Source organism: Octopus sinensis, linkage group LG8 (genome assembly GCF_006345805.1).
Source record: "Octopus sinensis linkage group LG8, ASM634580v1, whole genome shotgun sequence".
Classification (NCBI taxonomy): domain Eukaryota; kingdom Metazoa; phylum Mollusca; class Cephalopoda; order Octopoda; family Octopodidae; genus Octopus; species Octopus sinensis.
In genome coordinates, this window is record NC_043004.1 from 29,744,623 (window position 1) to 29,754,622 (window position 10,000).

General features: G+C 35.7%; 1 protein-coding gene across 1 annotated transcript in view; it reads right to left on the minus strand.

Moving 5' to 3' along the window:
* Window positions 1-10,000, minus strand: part of LOC115214754 (integral membrane protein 2B) — a 28,977-nt gene that overhangs the window by 14,253 nt on the left and 4,724 nt on the right. The window lies entirely within an intron of this gene.

The following is a 10,000-nucleotide window of genomic DNA, read 5'->3' on the forward strand; positions in this document are numbered from 1 at the left end:
GGCCTCCGTGCTGTGGGCACATAAGAAACACCATCCGATCGTGGCCGTTCGTCAGCCTCGTCTGGCACCTGTGTCGGTGGCACATAAAAACACCATCCGAGCATGGCCGTTCGCCAGCCTCGTCTGGCACCTGTGTCGGTGGCACATAAAAACACCATCCGAGCGTGGCCGTTCGCCAGCCTCGTCTGGCACCTGTGTCGGTGGCACATAAAATCACCCACTACACTCTCGGAGTGGTTGGCGTTAGGAAGGGCATCCAGCTGTAGAAACACTGCCAGATCTGACTGGCCTGGTGCAGCCTTCGGGCTCCCCAGACCCCAGTTGAACCGTCCAACCCATGCTAGCATGGAAAGCGGACGTTAGATGATGATGATGATGATATATAAGTGCAGGTGTGACTGTGTGGTCAAGAAGTTCACCTGCCAACTGCATGGCTTCATGTTCAGTCCTGAGTGGTCTGGTAGATAGAAGCTGAAAGAAACCTATTGTATGCATATGTGTACATGTATAGGAGTGTGTGCATGCAAGTGCTTCCCCATCCTGACACTGCATGGCAGCAATAAATGAATGCCATTGTCACTCATATCCAACACTTCATGAAAATGCCTCTGGCCATAGAGAAATAACAGTTAAGGGCTGGTGACAGAAAGGGCAATCTAGATGTAGAAAATCTTCCTCAACAAATTCCATATAACTCGTGCAAGCACAGAAAAGTGAACGAGATGATGATGATGATGATAGTGAAATGTAGGTTAAAGAGCATATAACTTTTGATAATGTACTTTCTCTCATGAAGCTAGCCTAAACAATAGTTAATTCTTTTCTATGCAATTAATTATAGATAAAGCTTTTAATGTTTTTAATGTATATGATTAATTTTATGAGCCATAAAAATATGTTTCTGTTCAGTTGCCTCTCCAGTATTACCATGTCCATCATGAAAAGCTAAAATAGATTTAAATTAGCTGACATCATAGTTAAGAAGTTTGCTTCAGAATTTCACAATTCCAGATTTAGTCCTACTGTATGGCACCTTGGGAGTCTTCTATTACAGCCTTGGCTGACTAAAGCCTCGATAGTGAATATGGTAGGTGGTAAGTGTAGGAAGCCTGTTGTCTGTATGTATGTGTAAGCATGTGCGTGTAGCCTCTTTCCTTAGCATACACTGATCTACAGAAGACCTAGACAATTTCTAGTCAAGTGGTTACTTAGAAAACTAGAAGATGAACAATGGTTGGTGAGAGCAGTGCAAATCATGTATAATGATATAGTCAGTAAAGTGAGTGTTGGAAACGAGTTCAGCAAGAAATTTGGAGTGCAAGTAGGTGTCTACCAGGCTCAGCTATCAAACCCTCTCATCATCCATTTAGGGCCATAACAGTGAACTTTAAGACCAGCTGCTCATGGGAGCCACTGTATATGTTGATGACTTAGTTTTTAGAGCAAAGATTATTGAAAATTTAAAGAAAGAAAAAAAAAAATCCAGAAGTGGAATCAAAATCTAGAATCATGAAGTCTCAAGTTCTGCTCTGACTAATCTCCTGAGACTATTTTTCCTTTCCATTATCTACTTCCATCTTATTTTTACTTCAAATACCATTTTATCCACCTATGTATAATGTGGGCTAGCACATCTCCCACTGTCCACTCACTCTCTAACCTCTGAATGCAAGTTTTCACTTTCCCTCCCATTAGACCTTTATACTATATCTACTCTCTCTCAACAATAAATCTATGTAACTTTATTAAGACCACAAGCAGATTGACCCATCCCAGTATTCAACCCACCCCATTATCAAAACCAATACCACTTTATCATTCTCCGTATTTGCTTCAAGCAGTGACAATACAGTGCTCGAGAAGGCTCTTTAATCTCACAGACAGCAAGACATCTTTTGTGTCAGTCCACACACACACACAAAGCACCCAGTACATTCTGTAAAGTAGTTGGTGTTAGGAAGGGCATCCAGCCATAAAAACATTCCACAAATGGGACATTGGAGCAAATCTTATTGAACCATCCTGTCTATTCCAGCATGAAAAGCAGATGGAAAATAATAACAACACATACATACAAATGATTGTGTATGCTAAATTTCAAATCTCTTGTCAATAGTCTTGTGACCTACCATCATCATTATTGCCTCATTAATTCACACTTTATACCTATATACAGCCACCTATCTACATTTCTCCAATGATAGGTTCTCAACAACATCAGATACAAATTGTTATTGGTTTCCGTGAACACTAGGTGTCTCCATTAGCTGAATTCTTAACTCAATTAACTAAATATACATCTACCTATTTAACTGTTAAATATCATGCAGCTGGCACCCATATTAATTTCATTTTGTAGCATACTCTTACTCTACTGTAATAAATATCTATATATGTTTACTTAGCAATTCAACTGCTAGTACTTTACATGATTGTGAGGCCATAGTTTTGCTAAAAAGCTTCAACAAGTAAAACATTCTCAAAGTGATCTTCTGTATCATTGTTTTACTAATTATTTTAATAGTGTGGCTTTCTGATATTCTAAGCATTAAATATACTTTTATTTACTTACCAGATATCATATTAATATGATTCAGTTTACAATCAGGTTTGAGTTTTCAGCCAGAAAATTTTAATGTTAATTGTATACAATTTACTACTAAATACTGTGTTCAGTTTACAGAATTTATGCATTGGGTTGGCCAAAAAATCCATTTAGTATTTGCCAACACTAATCTTCAAGCACTCAAATCAGTCTGTCCCTTGTGTATGTGCATTTGTTAGATACTTGACACTTCAAACTAGTATTTTATATTTGAGATCACACTGGAAATGGAGGACTAAAATGAATATTATCGACACCTCATGCTTTTTTTAATCTAAAGAAGGCAGGAAAGCAGTGGAAACCTACAGGAAGATAAGCACTGTGTATGGTGAACATGGGTGCCAGAAGTGGTTTTCAAAATTTTGATGAAGGAGTTTAGTTAATATGAGCCTATTTTATGACCAGAATGAATGCAGATATTCCCCAAACATCAAAATTGAATGTCGAAAACCATCTACATTAACATGGTTACATCAGCAGAGTTGATGTTTGGGTCCCACATCAGCTGAATGCGGCTGACTCTACCCAATGGATTTCCATCTGTGAGTTGTGGCAGAAACATGGAGAAAACAATCCCTTTCTTTGAAGAGAATGGTAACAGAGGACAAACAAAAAAAAAAAAAAAAAAGGCCTTCTTAATCAATGTGAAACAAACAATCATGGGAGAAGTGTGGTGAACTATCTCACACAATCACCAATGCAGGACTTCACCTAAAGAAGGTTGTGCTTTCAATTTGATAGGACTGGACAAACTGCTAAGAGTGATCCACCAGAAGCATCCAGCACTTGGTAATCAATAGCATTGTCTTTCATCATTTTTGGCAGACATAGCAGAAGTTACTGGGGCTTAGGTGAGAAGTTTTGCTGCAACCTCTATAAATGCCCAACCTTGTGCAATTGAAAACTCATTGAATGGACAGACCTTCAACTCTGAATAGGATGTAAAATTCACCCAGTGAAGCTTTTCACCAGTAAAGACAAGAAATTCTTTGAGCAGGGATAATAGTTACCAGGGTAGCAAAAATTCCCACAAGTTCCAAGGATGTTACAGCCCACTTATAAAGGTAGAAATTCCAGAGTTAAGTGAAATGTTTTTGTATAACATAGATAAATTAAGAAATGGAGTTAAACACAGGTGTTATTCAAATCTTTATACTTCAGACATACGTTTTGAAGAAAACATTGATATTATTCCAGAGAGAATAAAACGATGTAAAACAATGCAATCATCTCATAAGGGCAAAAGAAACAAAAAAAAAAAACACATCAATAAGCCATTTTAACTGAATGTGATTACTGTGTATAATGACGAAGGGGAATGCTGGCAAGTTATTTTTTAAAAAACCAATAGATCTATTAACGGTTTTTTAAAAAAATAACTTGCCAGCATTCCCCCTTCATCATATATGCAATAATCACATTCAGTTAAAAATGGCTTAGTGATATGTTTTGTTTCTTTTTTTCCTTGAGTTGATTGCATTGCTTTACATCATTTAGTTCCCTCCGGAATAATATCAATGTTTTCTTCAAAACAAATGTCGGAAGTAGAGGTTTGAATAACACCTGCATTTAACTCCATTTCTTAATTTATCTCTATATACATATACACACACACACTATATATATATATATATATATATATATATATATATATAGAGAGAGAGAGAGAGAGAGAGAGAGAGAGAGAGAGAGAGAGAGAAAGATAGAGAGAGGGAGAGGTCTAAAGTTGACAATATTTTGTTTCTCTTTTTCAGAAACAGCTACATGTAATGGTGAACATTCAATGGCATTAGAGAGCATAAGATTGAAGTTGTAGTTGAGAGGTTAGCAGATATGGAGGAATGGAAGCCATCTCAATATTGGAAAAGAGTTACCTGTATCATGATTCACACTAGGTGTCAAAATGCTGACATCATGACTGTTGCTCAATGCTCTGTGAACACTGCAAGATGTGACATGGGCAGCTGCAATAGAGACTATGAAGCCATGACCAGCAGGAAGGGACACAGTGGGCATTCTGTGCCCACATGGACATGGTGACGGAAGATCAGGGTAAGGGAATTCAGGCTTTGGTAAGAGAGATGGGTGCTGAAGTTGCAGCTGACCCTAAGTGAGAACCTTTGCTACCACATGTACAAAAGCTGCAAGGAAGATAATGAGAACTGCTTGATGAAGGTAAAGAAGCTCCTGAACTGAGGCATGTTGTTGAGCTGAGGATGATCTGGTTCTTCTCAGATGAAAAAAACTTCTGCCAGGACCAGTTGCACAACCAGAACAACAGGTAGCTTCCATGTGATGTCTCATGTATTATGAAAACCAAGTTCTCCCAAATTGTAACAACCTTGGGGTGTGTCACCAGTGACATCATGTCATTCCACATCTTAGAACAGGGCCTTAAACTCAATTTGGACAGCTATGTGAAGCTGCTGGAAGGCCATATGTTTAGCAACAGGATTTGGCTCCTTGTCATACCTCTGGAAAGAGTTAGAAGTGGTTGTCAGAGAATTTCTATGACTTCATCAGCCCCAATTTCTGGCCTCCTAATTCTTCCAACTGTAATCCAGTGGATTATTACGTATGGGGCACAACTGAGACTGACACCAGCTATACAGCCTGCAACACCAAGGCCAAGATCAAGGTGGTGTTGAAAGATCTTTCCAGGGACAGTGAGGAACAGATATGCCAGGTTCCATAGCCATTTTAAGGCTGTGGTGGAAGCTGAGGTTGTCTACTTTGAGTAAACTGTCATCTCCTAGCCACAACCTTGTTGGAATTGTTTGATTTTTAAAAAAATACTTCTTTTCCATTTATGAAGCCTATCAAATTTAGCCTGAATACTTTGTACAGTTACAAATATTTATATACAAATTAAATTCCCCCACATTTTCTTTCCATGTAAATTTTATCTCTTGTTCCTTAGGTTTTAGCATTAACTTAGGAAAGTAAGAAAGCTTTGCAAGATTTGTGTAGTTCACCAAAATATAGAACTGTACATGTACTTTTTAATATTCAGATGTTTATATATTCTTCAGGGTTGAAAGTTCAAATTTTCTTAACTTCATCACATGGCTGGCTTACAAAGTCAGCGCAAACAGGATACATACATATATTCAACAGATAAATGATAAATTAATTAAATCATATAGTAAGGGCTCAGATGTTGGTTACTGTGGGAAAATTAATAATTAGAACAGAGGAGAAATATTGCCAAGATCCAAAACGCCATAGGATGTGCTAATATTGAACTGAGGCTTGAAAGTAAACTAATTAAGCGGGCACATGTATGGTTGTGTCTGCTTTGTAACCACATGGGTCCAGATTCAATCTCACTGCATAGAATCTTAGGCTGATCAATGCTTAGTGAAGTTAGCAGAAGGAAAGATTGCACACACACATGTATACAAATACCCAAAAGTAACTTGTCTTAGTTGTTTTATTGCTCTGTCTACTTGTGTATATTTTCCAACAAAATACCTTGTGGTATTTATTATACCTGTGCTACAGAGACATTTCCTGACAGATCTTACTGAGAAGTACAGTGAAGCAAGGGTAAGCCCATTAGAAACCTATAACAAATGATTCATTCATTCACAAAATCCATAAATACATTAACTTCCTACCTAATACTAATTTATATCATATATTTAAATATGCTTGTAACATATTTTACACTTTTTACCATACAAAAGAATTTTTACTCCATGGTAGATTAAATGAATTTGCCTTTAGAAGTTAAAATATGTTACAAACGTATTTTAACTAACCTGAAGTTTGTTTATTCTTCATCACTGCTTGGTGCTGATAACACTATATAAATAAATGTCTAGGATTATGGATTATGTGAACAGTATTCATAACTTTAGTTTGGATGTAGCTTAGCCCTTTTGATACCAACCTGCCATAGACTCCCTGTATTAATGTGATCTAAATTTAAACTTCCCATCAATATTTCACATTAATTTATGTTCCAAACACTAGCTTAATAATGGTGTTATTTTATTAAATTCTTCATTATCATCATCATTTAACGTCTGTTTTCCATGCTGGCATGGGTTGGACAGTTTGACTGAGGTCTGGAGAACCAGCAGCTGCACCAGGCTCCAATCTGATCTGGATGCCCTTCCTAACGCGAACCACTCCGAGTGTGTAGTGGGTGCTTTTTATATGCCACTGGTACAGGAGCCAGTCAGTCGGGCCTGGCATTGATCATATTCGGATAGTGCTTTTAATGTGCCACTGGCATGGGGACCAATCAGGGGGTACTGGCATCAACCACGTTCAGATGGTGCTGAGGTTTTTTTTTACTTGAAGCTAGAGTAGAATGTAATATTGATCAATTTACAAGTGTCATTTCCTTCTACATTATCCCTTTCTTTATTTTTTTTTAAATTATGAAACTAATAAAAGTAAAATCACATCCTTTATAACTTCCAGAATAACATTTTAAGTGATCAAATCTGTTGATCTCTATTTTTAAATTTCTCAGATCACAAGAAACCACTCTCTTAACTAGCAGACCATTTTTGTCTTAATTGCTGTACGTCTGTTCTAAATACTGCCAATAATGATGATTGTCCTTGGAAATCTAAATTTAAACTTAATAGAAGAAATTGCTTTTCACAGGGAGCATTTTTCATTCTCAAGAGACTATTAGTATGATATTTAGCATATAAATTTCAGCCACATATTTTCATAAATTTCAATAACCTTATTCATATATTTCTTAATATTTATGTTATTTTTTAAAAGTAAATTGATTAAATTTTGTATTTTTTCTTTTAAATATAAATCTAATGTACAAAGAAGACCTAAATCCTGGAATGTATATATTTGCTATGTATGGAATTTCTGTGTCTTATATATATTACAGGAATGTCAGTGGAGTCATTAACAATAATTAAATCATGTTTCAGATGGTTTATAAAATTAACTCTATTGTAAAGAAAAAAAGTATTTCTTATAATATTTAAGAGCAGCACAACACATTAATGTTTCATATGTCAGGTTTTTGTAAATTCACTTGACATTCAAGATAAAATGTTGTTTTTAAATAGGTACAAGGTTCTTTTAGTAAAAGATGTGTTTGTTTATTATATAACTAGATATAGCACCTGACTTGATGAAAAGTCAGGCCATTACCATTTATAATAAGTTTGTTTGTTAAAAAAAAGAGACAGACAAAACAAAGCAAAAAAGTATGCAGATCCTTTATGTTCAACAGTTACAGTCAACTGAATGGCCATGACACTGAAGTAAAAGCCACTTTAAATAAACTCAGTCACATACAAGAATCTCATATCACCTGGAAACAAATTGGGTTTCAATCCTTTTGTTATCTGAGAACTCTATCACCATTTGTTATATTTATTCCTGTATCAGTTGTCAAGTCACAATCTTTATTAATAGTCTGGAATGTCATTATAAACTTCAGATCCAAAGTTTTTATTTTGTTCACTATCAGTATCTATGTCAGTGTTTATTTTATCTGCATAAGCTAAACCTATCTTGTCCACCCTTTAGTATTACAGCTGTATCATATTCTGCTGTTCGAGAAGATCCTGCCCACAACAGAATTGGGATCCTAAAACTAAGGTGACACATAAAAAATACTGACACTGGTGTCTCGAAAAAAAGCACCCAGTCCACACTTCAGGAAGGGCATCCAGCCATAAAAACCAAATCAAAATAGATGATGGAACCTGGTGCAGCCCCTGGCCTTGCCAGTTCCTGTTAAGCTGTCCAACCCATGCCAGCATTAAAAATGGACGTTTGATGATGATGATGGTTATATTCAAAATTGAATTTATTGCAGCTCACAATTCCTTTTGCAGTGGTACGAAATTAGGCAGACTGCCTGGGCAACAATGTCATGTCTCATGGGAATGTAGTATCTTACAGATATTTTTGGACAACTACTGATATGACATAACACTATCACAACATGGAAGTTTAGAGGCCTTCTTACCATTTTGTTAATCAGGTATTTAGAAAACCTCTCTTGTTTTTAGAAACTATAGGCATAATCATCTAGGTGAGATGTGAACTTATCACAAGTCCAGAAAAGGTTGCTCTTTCTAGCATTCTCTACTTTGTGGTATGATGTGTGTGTGCATCATATGCTCATGCCTACTATCCAACAAGTGGTGTCGTTTGCTATTTTCCAGCTATTAAGTGGTTTATGCGCAAAAGACTAGCAGATGAGAGCTACTAACAGAAAAAATATTGAGCTGTAGAAAAATTTCCACAACAAATTTCATCTGACCTATGTAAACAGGGAAATGTGAACTTAAAATAATGGTATTTCACACTGATTACTATAGTGTTTAAGCCAATTCCATAAATACCTGCAGAATAATTCTTTTTAATAATTTCCTCAACCTGTAGTAATAGATTTATATACTTTCTCATAGTGATTATTTCTCCAGATTTCAACTTTTCCCCAATGTAGGATATATAAATGGTGCATGTTTACATTCACAAAAGCACCATTTATAATCAAACTTTTACTTGTTTCTATCAATATGTGATTCTATGATCAAGCTCTTTCACCCTTTACTTTGTTTGTTTCATTTAGCTGAAATTTAGAAATCATTTAAAGCAGCTGTTTAATGAATTCAATGCACGTATGGAGATATTCTGATGCTTTCTTCACACGAGGCTCACGTAGTTGTATGGAGTCTATAAGACTCATTTAAATCGTCTTCTGCACTATTCAGTCCCTTAGTTTCAATTTTATCAAATTCACCAAAATCAGGTTGATCCATGTAATCACCGAGAACAATCTTAAATAGATTCAGTCAGTTTTTGATGCTATGATAGGAATCAGACTCTTTCAGCATTTATCAATTTCTTTGGGGAACAAACAGATTTTAAATTGTTAAAACTTTCGAGTTCCAGGGGTTTTGTTGTTACCAAAACAATATAGCTGTCATACTTTTAATAGACAAAAACAAACATTTTATTGATCATTAGTGTCCAGATGTTCCATTCTTGCTGTAGAACATTGCAGAAGTGACAAAATCTGCTGTATCCAAGTCATCAAGTATAAGTTTGTTATTATTGTTTAGGTTGGTGTGTCTACAGTGTTTATCCAAAATACACCCGTTTCCAAGGTAGCCTTTTACATTTAGAATGTTTATTCAAATGATGGCTGAAATTATGGCATCAGACCTTAAATAGATTCATGTTAACAGGCAAACGTGGAAAAGCATCATAAATTGGACAATGTATGATGAATGTAGAGAAAAAAATGTTTGGAAGTGACTAAACCGACACTAAGAAATATATTAAAAGATTAAAATTATTGATTTAAATCAAATGTTTCTTATGCAAGATGATAGCCTTAGCAATGTATTTGGATGATTTGAACTTAATATATAATTAGTAAATATTTAA